Source organism: Loxodonta africana, chromosome Y (assembly GCF_030014295.1).
Source record: "Loxodonta africana isolate mLoxAfr1 chromosome Y, mLoxAfr1.hap2, whole genome shotgun sequence".
NCBI classification, from domain to species: domain Eukaryota; kingdom Metazoa; phylum Chordata; class Mammalia; order Proboscidea; family Elephantidae; genus Loxodonta; species Loxodonta africana.
In genome coordinates, this window is record NC_087370.1 from 1,558,992 (window position 1) to 1,579,099 (window position 20,108).

Consider the following 20,108-nt stretch of genomic DNA (forward strand, 5'->3'; position numbering starts at 1 on the left):
GCTGAATATCAGCATTCATTTCTCAGTAAGTTGGAGGTCAACTGTCTTTCTCTAAATTTTATTATTTGATCACCACAGATATCCTCCTGGTTGGAGCTCAAGTATCGTATATGAAAGGCAGCCTAAGAACTTCTCCAAGATGTTATTGGCCCTCCATGGCCTAATATGTTTATAAAGAATAATTTTAATAACCTTGTTCTTTTCATCCTCAGTTAGGGACTGGGTTATATAGAGTTAGGTGACCTTGCAATGGTTATTTTATGATATGGCAACAGAGAGAGAAAGCCCTCTCCTAGAACTGAATTTGAACTTCTAGCCTCCTGGACTAAGGCAGCATAAATTTCTTTTCATTAGAGACATTCACTTGTGGTATTTTTGTTGTAGCAGGACTAGATAACTGAGATAGCTGTTAACCAGAAGATTGGTGGTTCAAAGCCACACAAAGGCACCTAGGAAGAAAGGCTTGTCAATCTACTTCTGAAAGATCAGCTATTGAAAACCATTTGGAATGTGGTTCTACTCTGAAACACATGGGGTCACAATGAGTTGGAAATGACTTCACAGCAACTAGCCCACACACACATACATGCATACACACACACACAAATACACACACACATACCTGCAGCCATCGATTTCAACTTGTAGAGACCCTATAGGACAGAGTAGAACTGTCCCATAGGGTTTCCAAGGAGTGGCTGATGGATTTGAACAGCTGACATTTTGGCTAGCAGCTGAGCTCTTAACCCCTGGGCCAGTCCTCCCCAAATTGAGTCTTCTGTCTTTACGCTACACCTCCCATTCAGACATAGCATAGTATTCAGACTGTGCACTCTCTGTCCCAGCTTCTAGTCTTGGCTTACTTGTTCTTCCTCTGACAGCATTTAAACAGGATTTCATTCATTGCTCACTGACTTCATAAAATAATGTTTTTCATTGGCCAAATCTTATCATAACTCTAATGGGCCAGGATACAGGCTTCTCCTGATTCACATAGCTGCAGGGGCTGGCAAATCCAAGATCAAAAGGCAAGAGAGCAGGGCTCTGGCTCACAGGCTGCAGAGACTGATGAATGTGAAGATGAGCAGGCAAGACAACAGGTAAACTGCTAGCTCAAGTCACAAGAACCAGAGATCAGACCAACAGGAGGCAGATGCAGGATCGAGAGAGAGTGAAAAACCTTGAGACTTGCCAGAAAGTCTACCTATACTGTATGCAGGCCATATCCCAAGGAAAGTCCCTTTCAACTGATCAGCTGTTCGCAGTGGATCCCACCATGGAGGTGATCACATCATATCAAATCTCATCATGGAGGTGATCACATCATTGTATGACTGCCCAACTACATCATAACTGCCAAACCACTGAGAGTCATGGCCCAGCTAAGGTGACGCACAACTTTAACCATCACACTAATAGAGTTGGTAATTACCATCTGGACTATAAAGGACTTTCCGCTACTACTTACCATCATACGGTATCCCTGAAGACGCGAACCACCGATAGTTCAATTAAAACTTAATCTCCTAAATGAAAGAAATTCTTAGATTATCTTTAATATCAAAGCTATTCATGGAGGTAGTCACATCATCATTGTTGTTGTTCTGTTGTCAGGTGTGGTCGACTCGGTTCCAACTCATAGTGACCATATCCACAACAGAACCAAACACACTGCCCAGTCCTGTACCATCCTTACAATTGTTATTATACTTGAGCCCATTGTTGCAGCCACTGTGTCAATCCACCTCACTGAGGGTCTTCCTCTCTTTTACTGACCCCGTACTTTGCTAAGCATGATGTCCTTCTTCAGAGATTGATCCCTACCGACAACTTGTCCGAAGTACGTAAGACTCAGTCTTGCCATCCTTTCTTCTAAGGAGCACTCTGGTTGTACTTCTTCCAAGACAGATTTGTTTGTTCTTTTGGCAGTCCGTGGTATATTCAATATTATTCTCCAACACCACAGTTCAAAGGCTTCAATTCTTCTTTGGTCTTCCATATTCATTGTCCGGCTTTCACATGCATATGATGTGATTGAAAATACCATGGCATAGGTCAAACCAGCCTTAGTCTTCAAGGTGACATCCCTCCTTGTCAACACTTTAAAGAGGTCTTTTGCTGAAGATTTGCCCAATGAAATGCGTCTTTTGATTTCTTGAGTGTTGCTTCCTTGTTTGCCTATTGTGGATCCAAGTAAATGAAATCCTTGACAACGTCAATCTTTTCTCTGTTTATCATGATGTTGCTTACTGGTCCACTTGTGAGTATTTTTGTTTTTTTATGTTGAGGCGCAACGCATACTGAAGGCTGTGGTCTTTGACCTTCATTGGTAAGTGCTTCAAGTCGTCTTCACTTTCTGCAAGGAAGGTTGTTTCATCTGTGTATCACAGGTTGTAAAACACTCTTCCTCCAATCCTGGTGCCCCGTTCTTCTTTATTTGATCCAGCTTCTTGGATTTTTTGCTTAGCATACAGATTGAATAAGTATGGTGAAAGAACACAGCTCTGACACACACCTTTCCTGACTTTAAACCACTCAATATCCCTTGTTCTGTCCAAACAACTGCCTCTTCATCTATGTACATGTTCCTCATGAGCACGATTAAGTGTTCAGGAATTCCCATTCTTCACAAAGTTATCCATAATTTGTTCTGATTCACACAGTTGAATGCCTTTGAATAGTCAGTGAAACACAGCTAAACATCCTTCTGGTATTCTCTGCTTTCACTCCAGATCCATCTGACAACAGCAGTGATATCCCTAGTTCCATGTCCTTTTCTGAATCCAGCCCGAAATTTGGGTAGTTACCTATGGATATACTGCTGCAGCAGCTTTTGAATGATCTTCAGCAAAATTTTGCTTGCATGTGATATTAATGATATTGTTTGATAATTTCCACTTTGGGTTGGACCATCTTTCTTGGGAATAGGCATAAATATGGATCTCTTCCAGCTGGTTGGCCAGGAAGCTGTCTTCCATATTTCTTGGCGTAGACAAGTGAGCACTTCCTGTGCTGCGTCTGTTTCTTGAAACATCTCAATTGATAGTCCATCAATTCCTGGAGCCTTATTTTTCTCCAATGCCTTCAGAGCAGCTTGGACTCCTTCCTTCAGTACCGTCGGTTCCTCAACATACGCTATCTCTTGAAATCGTTGAACATCAACTAATTCTTTTTGGTATAATACTTTAGGTATTTCTTCCATCTTCTTTTGATGCTTCCTGCTTCATTTAATATTTTCCCCATAGAATCCTTCACTATTGCAATTACAGGCTTGAATTTTTCCTTCAGTTCCTTCAGGTTGAGAAATGCCAAGCATGTTCTTCCCTTTTGGGTTTTCCATCTGCAGGTCTTTGCATTATAATACTTTGTTTTGTCTTCTCGAGATGCCCTTTGAAATCTTCAGTTCTTTTACTTCATCAATTCTTTCTATTGCTTTAGCTGCTCGACACTCACGAGCAAGTTTCAGAGTCTTCCCTGACATCCATCTTGGTCTTTCTTTCTTTCCTGTCTTTCAGTGGCCTCTTGCTTTGTTCATGGTTGATGTCCTTGATGTTATTCCACAACTCGTCTGGTCTTTGGTCACTAGTGTTTGATGTGTCAAATCTGTTCTTGAGATGGTCTCTAAATTCAGATGGGGTATACTCAAGGCCTTATTTTGGCTCTTGTGGACTTGCTTTGATTTTTTTCAGTTTCAGCTTGAACTTGCGTATGAGCAATTGATGGTCTGTTCCACAGTTGGCTCCTGGCCTTGTTCTGACTGAGGATATTGAGCTTTTCCATTGTCTTTTTCCACAGATGTAGTCAATTTGATTTCTGTATTACATCTGGTGAGGCCCACGTGTCTAGTCACCATTTATGTTAGTGAAAGAAGGTATTTGCAATGAAGAAGTCGTTGGTCTTGCAAAATTCTATCGTTCGATCTGTGGCGTTGTTTCTACGCCAAGGCCATATTTTCCAAGTACTGATCCTTCTTCTTTGTTTCCAACTTTCGCGTTCTAATCGCCACTAATTCTCAATGCATCCTGATTGCATGTTCAATCAATTTCAAACTGGGGCAGCTGATAAAAATCTTCTATTTCTTCATCTTTGGCCCTAGTGTTTGGTGCGTAAATTTGAATAATAGTCGTATTAACTGGTACAGTGTTGTACTTCAGGATAGATCTTGAAACATTCTTTTTGACAATGAATGCAACACCATTCCTCTTCAAGTTGTCATTGCTAGCATAGTAGACTATACGACCGTCCATTTCAAAATGGCCAATACCAGTCCTTTTCACCTCACTAATGCCTAGGATATCGATGTTTATGTGTTCCATTTCATTTTTGACGATTTTCAATTTTCCTAGATCCATACTTTGTACATTTCAGGTTCCGATTATTACTGGATGTTTGCAGTTCTTTCTTCTCATTTTGAGTCATGTCACATCAGCAAATGAAGGTCTCAAAAGCTTGACTTCATCCGTGTCATTAAGTGTCTTCCAACTTGAACGGCTCATCTTCTGGCACTATATCAGACAACGTTTCTTCTCAATTCAAAAGGTTTTCACTGGGTAATTCTCTTCAGAACTAGAATGTCAGGTCTTTCTTCCTAGTCTCTCTTAGTCTGTAAGCTCAGCTGAAACCTGTCTGCCGTGGGTGACCTTGATGGTATCAGAATACCGGTGGCATAGCTTCCAGCATCAGGGCAACACACAAGCCTTCACAGAACAACAAACTGACAGACACGTGGGGAAAAACAAAAAGAGCTGAATAGGAGATTTTAAAGTGTGGGTCAAGAAGACAAAGTAAAGTATGTACTGTGAATTCTAACCCCTATGCATGTAGATATAATCCTGTCTGAGAATAGGGCTTTCTTTGTGACATGAATAAGATCATATCAGAGTAGGGTGTGTCGTAAAACCAATCACATCTGAGACATAAAAAGAGCAGATGTAGTACACAAACAAGCTAACACAGGTGAGGAAAGACAGATGTCACATGGAGATCCCCAAGGAACCGGGTACAGAAGCTGAAAGAGACAAGGACCTTCCCCAGCGCCAACAGAGAGAGAGCCTTCTCCTAGAGGTGGTGCCCTGAATTTGGTCTTTTAGCCTCCCATATAGTTAGAACAAAATTTCTGTTTGTTAAAGCCTCTCACTTGTGGTACAGCACACGGAGACTAAGACAAGGATGAACAGGAAAATAATCCAGTTGCTACAACAATGCGGGGCAAAGCTCTCATAGACATAAGGGCAGGGAGCATCCATGGAAGCTTGCTAAGGATGCTCACGCTGGACACAGGCAAGGGAGAAACACCCACACAAGCTCAGGGTGAATGTCAGTTATAGGAAGGAAGAAGGGAAGGAGGAGAGCTGTCTCAGGGAGAAGGTGAGAATGTTTGCTTGCTAGGGAGCCTCACATGCAAACCCTGAGAAGGAGGATCGTAGGGCAAAAAGGGAAGCCCTGTTGGCACAGCGGTTAAACTGAGAACCAAAAGGTCAGTGGTTCAAATCCACCAGCCACTCCTTGGAAACCCTATGAGGGAGTTCTACTCTGTCCTACAGGGTCACTATAAGTTGGAATTGCCTCAGGATTTTTTTTTTTTTTTTATGGCTGAAAACATGATGTTGACAGAAGTGAGATGAGCCCCAATGAGGACAAACTTGTTACAGCAAGACAAGGGGTGGTGGATGGGGAACACCAACAGATGGGTCTAAGGGTGTAACCTTCGACTCCTGGAAAAGCAGCTGGAAATCCAGCTGTCCAGAGGTAGTCACTGCATGCTGTCTGGGCAAGGGAAGTGGGGGTGTCTCAGGGTCCCTGAGTTCCTACTGAGATTGTGATATCACTAACTGAGCTTAGTGAGTAAGCTGTCTTGTCGCCTTCCATGTACCTAGCTGAACATTAAGTCAAAGTTTCATTAGGTGGCAATAACGTGATTCTGTTGTTTTTGTTGTTAGTTGCTGCTGAGCTGGCTCTGACTCATGGTGATGCCACGTATGACAGAATGAAACACTGCCTGTTCCTGTGCCACCTTCATCATCACTGGTATGTTGGAGCCCAATGTGAAGGCTACTGTGTTACCGCATCTCGTGGAGGGTCTCCCTTTTTTTGGCTGACCCTGTACTTTACCAAGCAGGATGTTCTTTTCCAGCAACTGGACTTTTCTGATGATGTGTCCAAAGTAAGTGAGCCGAAGTCTCTCCATCTCCTTCCAAGGAGCATGCTGGTTGTATTTCTTTCTAAGACTGATTTGTTCATTCATCTGGCAGTCCATGGTGTGTTTAATATTCTTCATCAACACGATATGCAAATGTACCAGTTCTTCTGTCTATGTCTCAGTGGGGGCCCTGGTGGCTCACTGGTTAAGATCTTGAGTGCTAAACAACAAGTCGGCAGTTTGAATCCACTAGCTGCTCCTTGGAAGCCCTACAGGACAGTTCCACTCTATTCTATAGGGTTGCTATGAGTTGGAATCAACACGATGGCAAAGGTTTTGGTTTGTTTTGTATGTCTTGATAAGACATTCATTGTGTATAATTTTAACCAGACTCAGCTATTAACTACTAGATTCAAACTTGCTCTATCTCAAGAAATTTCTTGTCTACCCTCCCTTTGAATTGACTTTTTCTCATTTTAACTATACCAGTTATGCAAACATTTTATCGTCTTTGTCTTTCATTGCTATCATCTTCCTGCATCTACACATTTTTATCATTTTTTCATTTTATTCTGAGTTCTTCAAACCTATCCACTATGTTCTGCATAGTTTTTCCACCATTTTAATCAGGGCTTCAAACTGGTTGTTCCCAGTACAGTCATAGGAAGAGAAACTGGAACAGACTCAAATTTCTAAAATTTGGGTGAACCGGAAAGATAACTACGATGGGAAAAATTATGGGTTAAAGCTCTGCTAGAAATCTTATCTTCCGCTTAGAAAAAGGAGGGCAACACACACACCGCATAGCAACCAAATCCCTTGCGTGTAGGATTTTGAGCAGAGTTGGAAACAACAGTGCCCTGATCAAAGATGGCTGCTGACCATGATGTTTTGAATGTGTGTCGCTCCTCACAGTCCTGTCAATAATCCAATCACAGGCATCGGTCTCTTGAAAGGGCTGTTTCCACATCTCCCACTCCAGGGTTTGGACCTGAAATTTTTCCCATTCTGGTTACCATTCTGGATCACCCAAATTGTCAAAATTTGCGTCTGTTCTGATTTTGCTCCGTCAGCCATGACTGAACTGGTTGGAACTGGTTTGAACCCTTGATTTGAATCTTATCCAAGGGCATTTCAAAGGTATTTGCAACACTTTCATTCCTTATTTTCCCTCTTCCAATTTTCTCAGGAGCTTTCCAATGATTTACATTTTGTTTTGCTGTTTTATAATCTCTCTCTCTTTTTTTTTTTTTTTTTTTGGAGAAATTTCACTTCTTTTAACTAATTTTGAAAGAGAGATGATGCATTGAAAATTTATTGTACAATATGAAGAATCAATTATGGGAAAGCTTGATTACCTTATGTGAAGTTTATTCTTCATTTTCTTTTTTTGTTATGTCCTTCTTCCCATCCTGCTTCCACCTACTTCCTTTCCAGTTTTTAAGCAGCAGTTCTCTGGTGGCTCCTTCTTTATATGTACTTATCTCTGAAGAGATACTTGGCAATGCACAAAGGATGAAATGCTGAGATTTGTTCTGTAGCTTTGAAACATTTTACTGTAAACTGTCTCATCAAATCAGTTATCCTTTGCCCCGAGGAGCGTTAATCTCTTCCAATTCAAGAATTCAAAGAATTGGTATAGATTACAGCAAAATGCCTTAACTCATAGTTGTTCTGTGAGTAGATTGGTAATCTTGAGACAACTGCCTCCCAAATTCGTTTAACTTGCTTGGCAACAGACAGCTTCATAGAATTAGGATTGTACTTCATACAAAAATAATGGGAGTGACGGGTCAGAAAAAAAAGGAAAAAAATCCAAGTGTTTTTGTCACTTTTATTCCTATCGATAGGGTTGTGTCCTCAGTCAGCTCTAAGTATCTTTCTACTGGAATGAGGTGGAGGGAAGTTTATAGTCAGGTTTTGACATTCAACATCCAACACGCACCTTTTCAGTGTGTTGTACTGTGGTGGCTTGTATGTTGCTGTGATGCTGAAAGCCATTGCACTGGAATTCCAAATACCAGCAGGGTCACCCATGGTGGAGAGGTTTCAGCAGAGTTTCCAGACTAAGACAGACTAGGAAGAAAGGCCTGGTGAGCTAATTCTGAAAATCAGCCAATGAAAAGCAGACAGATCACAACAGAACACTGGCCAACTAGCTTGCTTTAGACACATCATTAGGAGAGATCAATGCCTGAAGGACAGGATTGTGTTTGGTGAAGTAGAGGGCCAGCAAGAGTGAGAGAGGTCCTTGGTGAGATGGATTGTCACAACAGCTGCAAGAATGGGCTTGGAAATGCCAGTGATCATGAGGATGACTCAGGACCAGGCAGCATGTTGTTCTGTTGTACATAAGATCTCATTGAGTTGGAGTCAACTCAAGGGCAGCTATCTGTTACTCCTACTTACCTACATACCTATGCATCCATCCACCCATCCATGCATCCATGGATCCATCCATGCATCCATCCTTCCATCCGTCCATCCATCCATCTGTCCATCCATCCATACACTACCTATCATTCATCCATCCATTCTTCCACCTGTTCCTCTGTCCATCTGTCCATCTATCTATCCACCCATATATCTGCCTAACATTTATCTGTATAACAAGCAATATAGTCATGATAGGCTTTATCAAGAGACAGGATTCAGGATTTATATACATCCTCTGGCATTTTAATTACAGAGTACCTTTTCAGATCTATAACACTTTTTTCTCTAAGAAACATTTGTTCTACTGAAGGACAATAATGATATGTTATCTGACAGTGTCTTCTTCTTGGGTAGACTTCATGGTTAGACAGGAAGGGGCTTGGTGTGGTGGTCTTGAGCTGGCTTCATTTTTTATTTACATTGAAGATGAAGATTTCTTTCACTTACTTTTGAGAGAGGAGTTGAAGTAAAACGTGTCTTTACCATACTAAACAAGAATTATGTTGTTGTTAGTTGCCCTGGAGTCGATTCTGACTCACGCCCATGTGTGCAGAGTAGAAATGCTCTGTCGTGTTTCCAATGGTTGTGACCTTTCAGAAGCAGATAACCAGGCTTGTCATCCGATGTACCTTGGGTGAGTTTAAATCGCCAACCTTCTAGCTAGTAGGGGGGCTTAACCTTTTGTGCCACCAAGGGACTCCTAAATAAGAATACTGGACACATTCACTCTAAAATATTCATGTTAAAAGAAATCCTGTAAAGGATTGATGTTTAGCTCCCAGGGATCAGTTTCAAGTGGCTCAAAAATTCATACAAGAAATATTCCAAAGAATAAACTACGAGGCTGTGATTTTGCTAAATTCTGCATATGCATCCAGGAATAAAAGAGCATGGCCCCAGCCATTTCAGTTTGAACGACATCTTCTTCACAAATTCTAATATCACTTGTTTCTAATAGAATTAGCTTTGTAAACCAATTTGTCACTCTGGGCACAAAATACTTCCCTTCATTTGAAATACAACTCTTCCTTGAGAGGGCAGTGGTGGTTCGGTGGTAGAATTCTCACTTTCCATGCAGGAGACCTGGGTTTGATTCCCAGACAGTGAACCTCAGGGTAGCCATCACAGTATTTCAAACACCAGGAGGGTCACTTGTGATAGACAGGTTTCAGTGAAGCTTTCAGACTAAGACAGACTAGGAAGAAAGGCCTGATGATCTACTGAAAATCAGCCAATGAAAATCTTGTGGATTACAATGGTCTGATCCCATTGCACATACAGTCAAGGGCCAACTGAAATGCAGATAATAACAACAAGAATATTTGAGGAGTCCCAGCTACCTCTTATGGAGCCCTGGTGGCACAGTGGTTAAGAGCTATGGCTGCTAACCAAAAGACTGGCAGTTCGAATCCACCAGCTGCTCCTTGGAAACTCTATGGGGCACTTCTACTTTGTTCTATAAAGTCGCTATGAGTCGGAATTGACTCGACAGCACCTCACAACAACAAGAAGCTGCTTTTGAAACATCCCTCTCTCCTCTTGGTCCTTTTCAGATTCATTTCCAATTTCCTGTCCTTTCTCATTTTAGATCTGATAGAAAATGTGCCTACATTTTCAAATCACTTCTGCACATAGCTGTTTTTACTAAGCAGTGTTCTTTGCATATATTTTTTATACATATTTCATGAATATTTAAGGCTATATGTTAACATTAAGCATTCTTGGCATATCACCACTAAACCTGAAGCTGTCAGATATTCAGTAAATGTTGATGGACATTATATACTTTGGGTGCTGTCTTGATGTTCAGTTTGGGAGAAAGTAAACGTCACCTCCCAAATGCATTCTTTTTCTCCAATTTAAGGTCTTAGCAACTGATATGATTAGTGAGAATAAGTAATTAAGATTGATTGAGTTACTTAATAGTCATGAAAGCACCAAAGTTTTCTGTTAGAAAATTAAGCAATTTAGTTTGCTTTTGATCATCACTGATGACTATAGAAGTGCATATCTCCAAGGGGAAGGGTTCTAAACACTCATCAATGTGCTGAATCATTTAAGCTGGAATCTGGTTTACTGATAAGTGATGCTTAAATAATACAGAAATAAATACGTTGCATTATTAGGAAAATTGAAAGAATGTTTCTGTTGGAGTTATTACATCAAAAGAAAACGTTTTAACTAAAGAAAATGACCAGTCACTCTCTGAATTCCTGAGGCATGTCTAAAAACCCTGCAACAATGAAAACAGCCAGTGGTTATTAGGTTTGAGCTGTAGTGGAGTCTGGCAGAGAGTCAGGAAAAGAAAATAATACAATTTAAACACTATCGCAAAGCCCTTGCTTGGAATCTATACTAAGGAAATAATGAGATTTAGAGAAAGATGTATGTATGGGCATCTTCATTATAGTTTTATTTATAATAGTGGTAATCTGAAACAAGTCCAAGTTCTCAACAGCATAAAACAAGTTGAATGAGTTCTAGAGTCATACCCAGCCACTGAAATTCAAATTAACAATATATATATGCAACATTTGACGTTTTTCAAAACAGAGCATTTTTTTTGAAGCAAAATGAAAAATTGCACGTACAGGATGATGCTAACTAAATGTGTAAACATTTCATGGAATGTATATATTGCATATAATTGAGTATGCATATAAATGATTAGAGTCCTGGGTGATACTAATGGTTAAGCACTGAGCTACCAACTGAAGGGTTGCCGATTTGAACACATCTAGAAGCACCTAGGAAGACACGCCTGGCAATCTGCTTCTGAAAGGTCACGGCCTTGGAAACCCTACTGAGCAGTACTACTCTGCACACATGGGGTCTCTATGCTTTGGAATCAACTCCATGGCAACTAACAATATATAAATAATTTACATATGTGGCAAAAGGTTAGCCCTGTTCATGTCTGAGAAGCAGAAATACCAACCTAAATTACTTTTTTAAACTTTTCCACACTTTTTCAAAATTTTTGTGGTAAAAGAATGTGACATTTCAACATAATTTATGATGTCACTAAACTTTTTAAAAACTGTGACTTTTATAAATGGAAAACCCAACGAAAGCGTGCGATAAAATGTATATAATGTTATTTTCTTATGTTTGAGAGAGCAGATTATAGAGTCCACTGCTGATGAAGACACTAGAACTGAATTCTTATCAGTGACCAGCCCCTTCATTTTTGACAGATCCCTGCTCATTTCCTGGCATTTTAAATCACCTCCTATGCATGGGAAACCTGGACAATGAATAAGGAAGACTGAAGAAGAGTTGATGCCTTTGAATTATGGTGTTGGTGAAGTATATGGAATACACCATGGATTGTCAGCAGAATGAATAAATCTCTCTTGGAAGAAGTACAGCCAGAATGCTCCTCGGAAGCAAGGCTAGAGAGACTTCCTCTCACATACTTTGGACATTTTATCAGGAGGGGCCAGTCCCTGGAGAAGGACGTCATGCTTGGTAAAGTAAAGGGACAATGAAAGACAGGAAAACCCTCAAAGAGATGGATCGTCACAGTGGCTGCAACAATGGGCTCAAGAATAACAATGATTGTGAGGATGGTGCAGGACCTGGCAGTGTTTCATTCTGTAGTACATTGGGCTGCTATGAGTCGGAACTGACTCCATGGCATCTAACAACAACCAACAACAACATCTTGTCTGCCTTGTTTAGGGACACAGAACAAAAAGGAAAAAAAAAAGGAGGGAGCATACAATATAGAGTATGTTAGAAAGAAAAAACTCTAAAGATAAACCAAAAGACAGCAGGAAATGTGGGAATGATATACATATTGGGGCGGGGAAGATGGCTTAGGAAGGTTTACTGAGAAGAGCCTTTAAAAAACGTTGTTATAAAAATATAGAGAAGGGAGGCGGGGCCAAGATGGCTGACTAGGTAGATGTTACCTCAGATCCCTCTTGCAACAAAGACTCAGAAAAACAAGTGAATTGATCCCATAGATGACAATCTACGAACCCTGACCATCAAACACAGATCTAAAGAGTTGACCTGAGTGACAGGTGAGCGAAAAGCTGTGCTCTGAACCTGCAACTGCTTCTGTAAACCCACAAACCACTCCACAGCCTTGAGCCTTCGCAGTTCCCTGGTGTCAAGTGGAGGGGCTGATAGTGGCTTGCTGAAGCGGGGAAGGCATGGCACACAGCCCTAACCCCTAAACCCCTGGGGTAACCTCCGTAGAGACTCTGCCAGAGCAATCAGGCTGCATACTAACGGAGCTAACGAGAGAACGAATGAGGAACCACGGGGAAGCAGCGGCTATTTTCAGAGCCTGGAGCCAGCATCTCAGTCAGAAAACCTTGGCGCTGGTCTTTGGACTGGGCGTGGTGGAGCTGAGCACGGCATCCTGAGATGGCGCAAACACGGGACACAGCCCTAGCCTCCTGAAGTGACCTGGGGGAAGCCCAGCCAGTGCACGCAGGCAGCACAGTGACGCGGCTGACAGGAGGAGAAGTCACTGGGAGGCAGCAACTGGTTTTGGAGCTGGGAGTGCAGCATCCCAGCCCAGGACCCGTGGTGCTGAGCATTAGACCGGGAGCGGAGGAACTGATCATAGCTCCTGAGACAGCAATGCACAGGATGTGGGCCTGACCTCCAGGGGCAATCTTGACCCAGCCATCGCACACAGGCTACCCGCCCCTTGGGAATCTCAGATAAAAAAGTCCTCACCAAGCAAGATAAGTAACTTTGTCTATATTCCTGGGTGCTATTCTCTCCTAATTATCTGATCCCTCCCCTCCCCTTTCCAGGTGCCTTCATTAACATTGGAATTTCCTGGGCCAGAGAGTGAAGTCCTCTGCAGTTTTGTTTCTTTGTTTGTTTTGTCTTTTCCTAACCTATTCTCCAGGCCTGAGAGAAGCAGCTACAAAAAACCCAGGGACCAAGAATCCTTCCCTGACTTCCCGAAATTGGGCTAAAAATACAGAACCAGCACCAGCCAAGCATATGAGATCCATACCCTTGGGCTTTCATCCCTACAGAGAACAAGGTGGCTATTATAATGCAAAGGCAATTCTGATAGTGATCTGACTGTATTTGTTTTAGTGGATTACTGGAAAGACAAGATTCCCAGCTCTGATATCTCTACTCATTAACAAGAGCCCTCACTGACCCACAACAGGGAACTGAGGGCTGAAGCTCCACCCAAACCACCTAGCCTCCTGCCATAGGGATCTGAGGATAGTGACACCTACCAGTCTGTAGAGGTACATGCACTGGATGCCTAAGGTACAGCTGCAGAGCCCACCCACCAAAGTGCTTTAGGAATAGAGACACATCTACCTCACTGACACTTGAGGGAAGCCTGTCAGCATCCTGCCCCTCCCGGTGTGTGGCCCCCTGCTGCTACTAGAATCTGGTGCACACCACTATCACCACTACTCCTCTAAGTAAATAAGTGATAGTCTGCAGCACATATTTGGTGATCCAAAATCAGATTCTACTCAAGAATAGTGAATGGACTCTTAGGCTTATGTATCTGGTAACAGCCAAAACCAGCTGGTAAGAGGACATAAGTGATTCAAGGCTACAACAATCAAGACAGTGCAATCCAGTAGCCCATCTACATATATTGAAAGAAAACAAAACAAGATAAGGCTCAGTGAGCAAATATAAAATAAATCATTACAATGTCTTATAGATGGCTCAGAGACAGCAGTCAATATCAAACCACATAAAGAGGCAGACCATGATTGCTTCTACAACTCCCAAAATTAAAGAATCAAAATCTCTCCCAAATGAAGATACAATCCTGGAATTGCCAGATGCAGAATATAAAAAACTAATTGGCCGAATATTTCAAGATATCAGGGATGACCACAAAAATGAAATAAGGCACTCTACAGAAAAGGCCAAGGAACACACTGAAAGCAGTGGAAGAAATCAAAAAAATTATTGAAGAACATAGTGGAAAAATTAATAAGCTGCAAGAATCCATAGAGAGACAGCATTCAGAAATCCAAAAGCTTAACAGTAAAATTACAGAATTAGACAACTCAATAGGAAGTCAGAGGAACAGAATCGAGGCATTGGAATGCAGAGTGGGGGAGTTGGAGCATAAAGCAATTGACACCAATATAATCCATGAAAAATCAGACAAAATAATTTAAAAAAAAGGAAGAAACCCTAAGAATCTTGTGGGACTCTATCAAGAAGAATAATTTGTGTGTGACTGGAGTTCCAGAACAGGGAGAGATAACAGAAAATACAGAGAGAATAGTTGAAGATCTGTTGGCAGAAATCTTCCCTGACATCATGAAAGATGAAAGGATATCTATCCAAGATGCTCATCGAGCCCCATATAAGATTGATCCAAAAAGAAAATCACCAAGACATATTATCATCAAACTTGCCAAAACCAAAGATAAAGAGAACATTTTAAAAGCAGCCAGGGATAAAAGAAAGGTCTCCTACAAAGCGGAATCAATAAGAATAAGTTCAGACTACTCAGCAGAAACCATGCAGTCAAGAAGGCAATGGGATGACATATATAGAGCACCGAAGGAGAAAAACTGCCAGCCAAGGATCATATATCCAGCAAAACTCTCTCTCAAATATGAAATTAAAACATTTATAGATAAACACAAGCTTAGACAATTTGTAAAAACCAAACCAAACCTACAAGAAATACTAAAGGGAGTTCTTTGGTCAGAAAATCAATAACATCAGTTAACTCCACAACACAAGGTCACAGACCAGAATATCCTGATATCAAAACAAATAAGGAAATCACAAAAACTAATTAAGATTAATTTTAAAAAGGAAAAAAAATGCTCAAAACAGGGAATCATTGAAGTCATTATGTAAAAGATCACAATAATCAAAAAGAGGGACTAAATACAGGAGACACAGAACTGCCATATGGAGAGGAAAACAAGGTGATATGGGATGATACAAGTTAGATTTTACTTAGAAAAATAGGGGTAAATATTAAGGTAACCACAAAGAGGTCTAACAATTCCATACATCAAAATAAAAACGAAGAAAAACATAATGACTCAGCAAACATAAATTTGACTACTATGAAAATGAGGAACACACAATTTACAAAGAAAAATGTCTCAGCACAAAACAGTAAGTGGAAAAATAAAATTGTCAACCACACACAAAAAGGCATCAAAATGACAGCACTAAACACATACTTATCTATAATTACGCTGAATGTAAATGGACTAAATGCACCAAAAAAGAGACAGAGAGTCTCACACTGGATAAAGAAACACGATCTGTCTATATGCTGCCTACATGAGACAAAACTTAGACTTAGAGACACAAACAAACAAAAACTCAAAGGATGGAAAAAATATATCAAGCAAACAGCAAGCAAAAAAGAGCAGGAGTAGCAATATTAATTTCTGACAAAATAGAATTTAAAGTGAAATCCACCACAAAGGATAAAGAAGGACACTACATAATGATTAAAGGGACAATTGATCACAAAGACATAACCATATAAAATATTTATGCGCCCAATGACAGGGCTGCAAGATACAAAAAACAAACTTTAACTGAACTGAAAAGTGAGATAGACACCTCCACAATTATAGTAGCAACTTCAACACACCACTTTCGGAGGACAGGACTTCCAGTAAAAAACTTAATAGAGACACGGAAGACCTAATTGCTAAAATCAACCAACTTGACCTCATAGACCTAAACAGAACACTCCACCCAACTGCTGCAAAGTATACTTTTTTTTCTAGTGCACGTGGAACATTCTCTAGAATAGATCACATACTAGGCCATAAAACAAACCTTTCCAGAATCCAAAATATTGAAATATTACAAAGCATCTTCTCAGATCACAAGGCCATAAAAGTGGAAATTAATAACAGAAAAATCAGGGAAAAGAAATCAAATACTTGGAAACTGAATAATACCCTCCTGAAAAAAGACTGGGTTATAGAATACATTAAGGAGGCAATAAAGAAATTCATAGAATGCAACAAGAATGAAAACATTTCCTACCAAAACCTCTGGGACAAAGCAAAAGCAGTGCTCAGAGGCCAATTTATATCGATAAATGCACACATACAAAAAGAAGAAAGAGCCAAAATCAGAGAACTGTCCCTACAACTTGAACAAATAGAAAGTGAGCAACAAAGGAATCCATCAGGCACCAGAAGAAAACAAATAATAAAAATTAGAGCTGAACTAAATGAATTAGAGAACAGAAAAACAATTGAAAGAATTAACAAAGCCAAAAGCTGGTTCTTTGAAAAAATTAACAAATGATAAACCATTGGCCAGACTGACTAAAGAAATACAGGAAAGGAAACAAATAACCAGAAAAAGAAACCAAATGGGCCATATCACAACAGACCCAAGTGAAATTAAAAGAATCATATCAGATTATTATGAAAAATTGTACTCTAACAAACTTGCAAACCTAGAAGAAGTGAATGAATTCCTAGAAAAACACTACCTACCTAAACTAACACAATCAGAAGTAGAACAACTAAATACACCCAGAACAAAAAAAGAGATTGAAAAGGTAATCAAAAAGCTCCCAACAAAAAAAAAGCACTGGCCCAGACGGCTTCACTGCAGAGTTCTACCAAACTTTCAGAGAAGAGTTAACACCACTACTACTAAAGGTATTTCAAAGCACAGAAAATGATGGAATACTGCCTAATTCATTCTATGAAGCTACCATATCCCTGATACCAAAACCAGGTAAAGACACCACAAAAAAAGAAAATTACAGACCTATATCCCTCATGAACGTAGATGCAAAAATCCTCAACAAAATTCTAGCCAACAGAATTCAACAACATATCAAAAAAATAATCCACCACGACCAAGTGGGATTTATACCAGGTACGCAAAGCTGGTTTAATATTAGAAAAACAATTAATGTAATCCAGCATACAAATAAAACAAAAGACAAAAACCACATGATCTTATCAATTGATGCAGAAAAGGCATTTGACAAAGTCCAACACCCATTCCTGTAAAAACTCTCAGCAAAATAGGAAGGAAAATTCCTCAACATAATAAAGGGCATCTATACAAAGCCAACAGGCAACATCATTCTAAATGGAGAGAGCCTGAAAGCATTTCCCTTGAGAATGGGAACCAGACAAGGATGCCCTTTATCACCCATTATGCTGGAGGTCCAAGCCAGAGCAATTAGGCTAGACAAAGAAATAAAGGACATCCAGATTGGCAAGGAGGAAGTAAAATTATCTCTATTTGCAGATGTCATGATTTTATACACAGAAAACCCTAAGGAGTCCTGCAGAAAACTACTGAAACTAATAGAAGAGTTCGGCAGAGTCTCAGATTATAAGATAAACATACAAAAATCACTTGGATTCCTCTACATCAACATAAAGAACATCGAAGAGGAAATCACCCAATCAATACCATTCCCAGTAGCCCCCAAGAAGATAAAATACTTAGGAATAAGTCTTACCAAGGGTGTCAAAGAACTATACAAAGAAAACTACAAAGTACTACTGCAAGAAACTAAAAGGGACCTCCATAAGTGGAAAAACATACCTTGCACATTTTTTACACTGATGGAGAAACAAATCACCAACTTCATATGGAAGGGAAAAAGCCCCAGATAAGGAAAGCATTACTGAAAAAAAGAAGAAAGTGGGAGGCCTCACTCTACCTGATTTTAGACCCTATTATACAGGCACAGGAGTCAAAACAGCCTAGTACTGGTACAACAACAAGCACATAGACCAATGGAACAGAATTGACAATCCAGTTATAAATCCATCCACATATGAGCAGCTGATATTTGACAAAGGCCCAGTGTCAGTTAATTTGGGAAAAGATAGTCTTTTTAATAAATGGTGCTGGCATAACTGGATATCCATTTGCAAAAAAATGAAAGAGGACCCATACCTCACACCATGCACAAAAACTAACTCCAAGTGGATCAAAGACCTAAACATAAAGACTAAAATGATAAAGATCATGGAAGAAAAAATAGGGACAACATTAGGAGCCCTAATACAAGGCATGAACAGAATACAAAACATTACTAAAAATGACAAAAGGAAAGCAGATAACTAGGAGCTCCTAAAAATCAAACACCTATGCTCATCTAAAGACTTCACCAAAAGAGTAAAAAGACCACCTACAGATTGGGAAAAAAAATTCAGCTATGACATCTCTGACCAGCACCTGATCTCTAAATCTATATGACTCTGTTAAAACTCAACCACAAAAAGACAAGCAACCCAATCAAAAAGTGGGCAAAGGATATGAACATGCACTTCACTAAAGAAAATATTCAGGCAGCTAAGACACACATGAGAAAATACTCTCGGTCATTACCCATTAGAGAAATGCGAATTAAATCTATGATGAGATTCCATCTCACTCCAACAAGGCTGGCATTAATCCAAAAACACAAAATCATAAATGTTGGAGGGGCTGCGGAGAGATTGGAACTCTTATACAGTGCTGGTGGGAATATAAAATGGTACAACCACTTTGGAAATCTATCTGGCATTTTCTTAAAAAGTTAGAAATAGAACTACCATACAACCCAGAAATCCCACTCGTCCGAATATACCCTAGAGAAATAAGAACCTTTACAAGAACAGATATATGCACACCCATGTTTCTCACAGCAGTGTTTACAATATCAAAAAGCTGGAAGCAACCAAGGTGTCCATCAACAGATGAATGGTTAAATAAATTATGGTACATTCACACAATGGAATACTACGCATCGATAAAGAACAGTGAGGAATCTGTGAAACATTTCATAACACGGAGGAACCTGGAAGGCATTATGCTGAGTGAAATTAGTCAGTTGCAAAAGGACAAATACTGTATAAGACCACTATTATAAGTTCTTGAGAAATAGTATAAACTGAGAAGAACACATTCTTTTGTGGTTACGAGACCCGGGGAGGTAGGGAGGGTGGGACAGGGTTATTTACTGATTAGTTAGTAGATAAGAAGTACTTCAGGTGAAGGGAAGGACAATATTCAATACAGGGAATGTCAGCTCAACTACACTGGACCATAAGCAAAGAAGTTTCCGGGATAAACTGAATGCTTCAAAGGTCAGCAGAGCAAGGGCGGGGGTTTGGGGACTATGACTTAAGGAGACTTCTAAGTCAATTGGTATAATAAACACATTATGAAAACATTCTGCATCCCTCTTTGAACCGTGGCGTCTGGGGTCTTAAATGCTAACAAGTGGCCATCTAAGATGCACCAACTGGTCTCAACCCACCTGGATCAAAGAAGAAGGAAGAACACCAAGGTCACACAATAACTATGAGCCCGAGACGGAAAGGGCCACATGAACTAGAGACTTACATCATCCTGAGACCAGAAGAACTAGATGGTGCCTGGCCATAACCGATGACTGCCCTGATAGGGAGCACAACAGAGAACTCTGAGGGAGCAGGAGAACAGTGCGATGCAGACCCCAAATTCTCATAAAAAGACCGGACTTAATGGTCTGACTGAGACTAGAAGAATCCTGGTGGTCATGGTCCCAAAACCTTCTTGTGGCTCAGGACAGGAA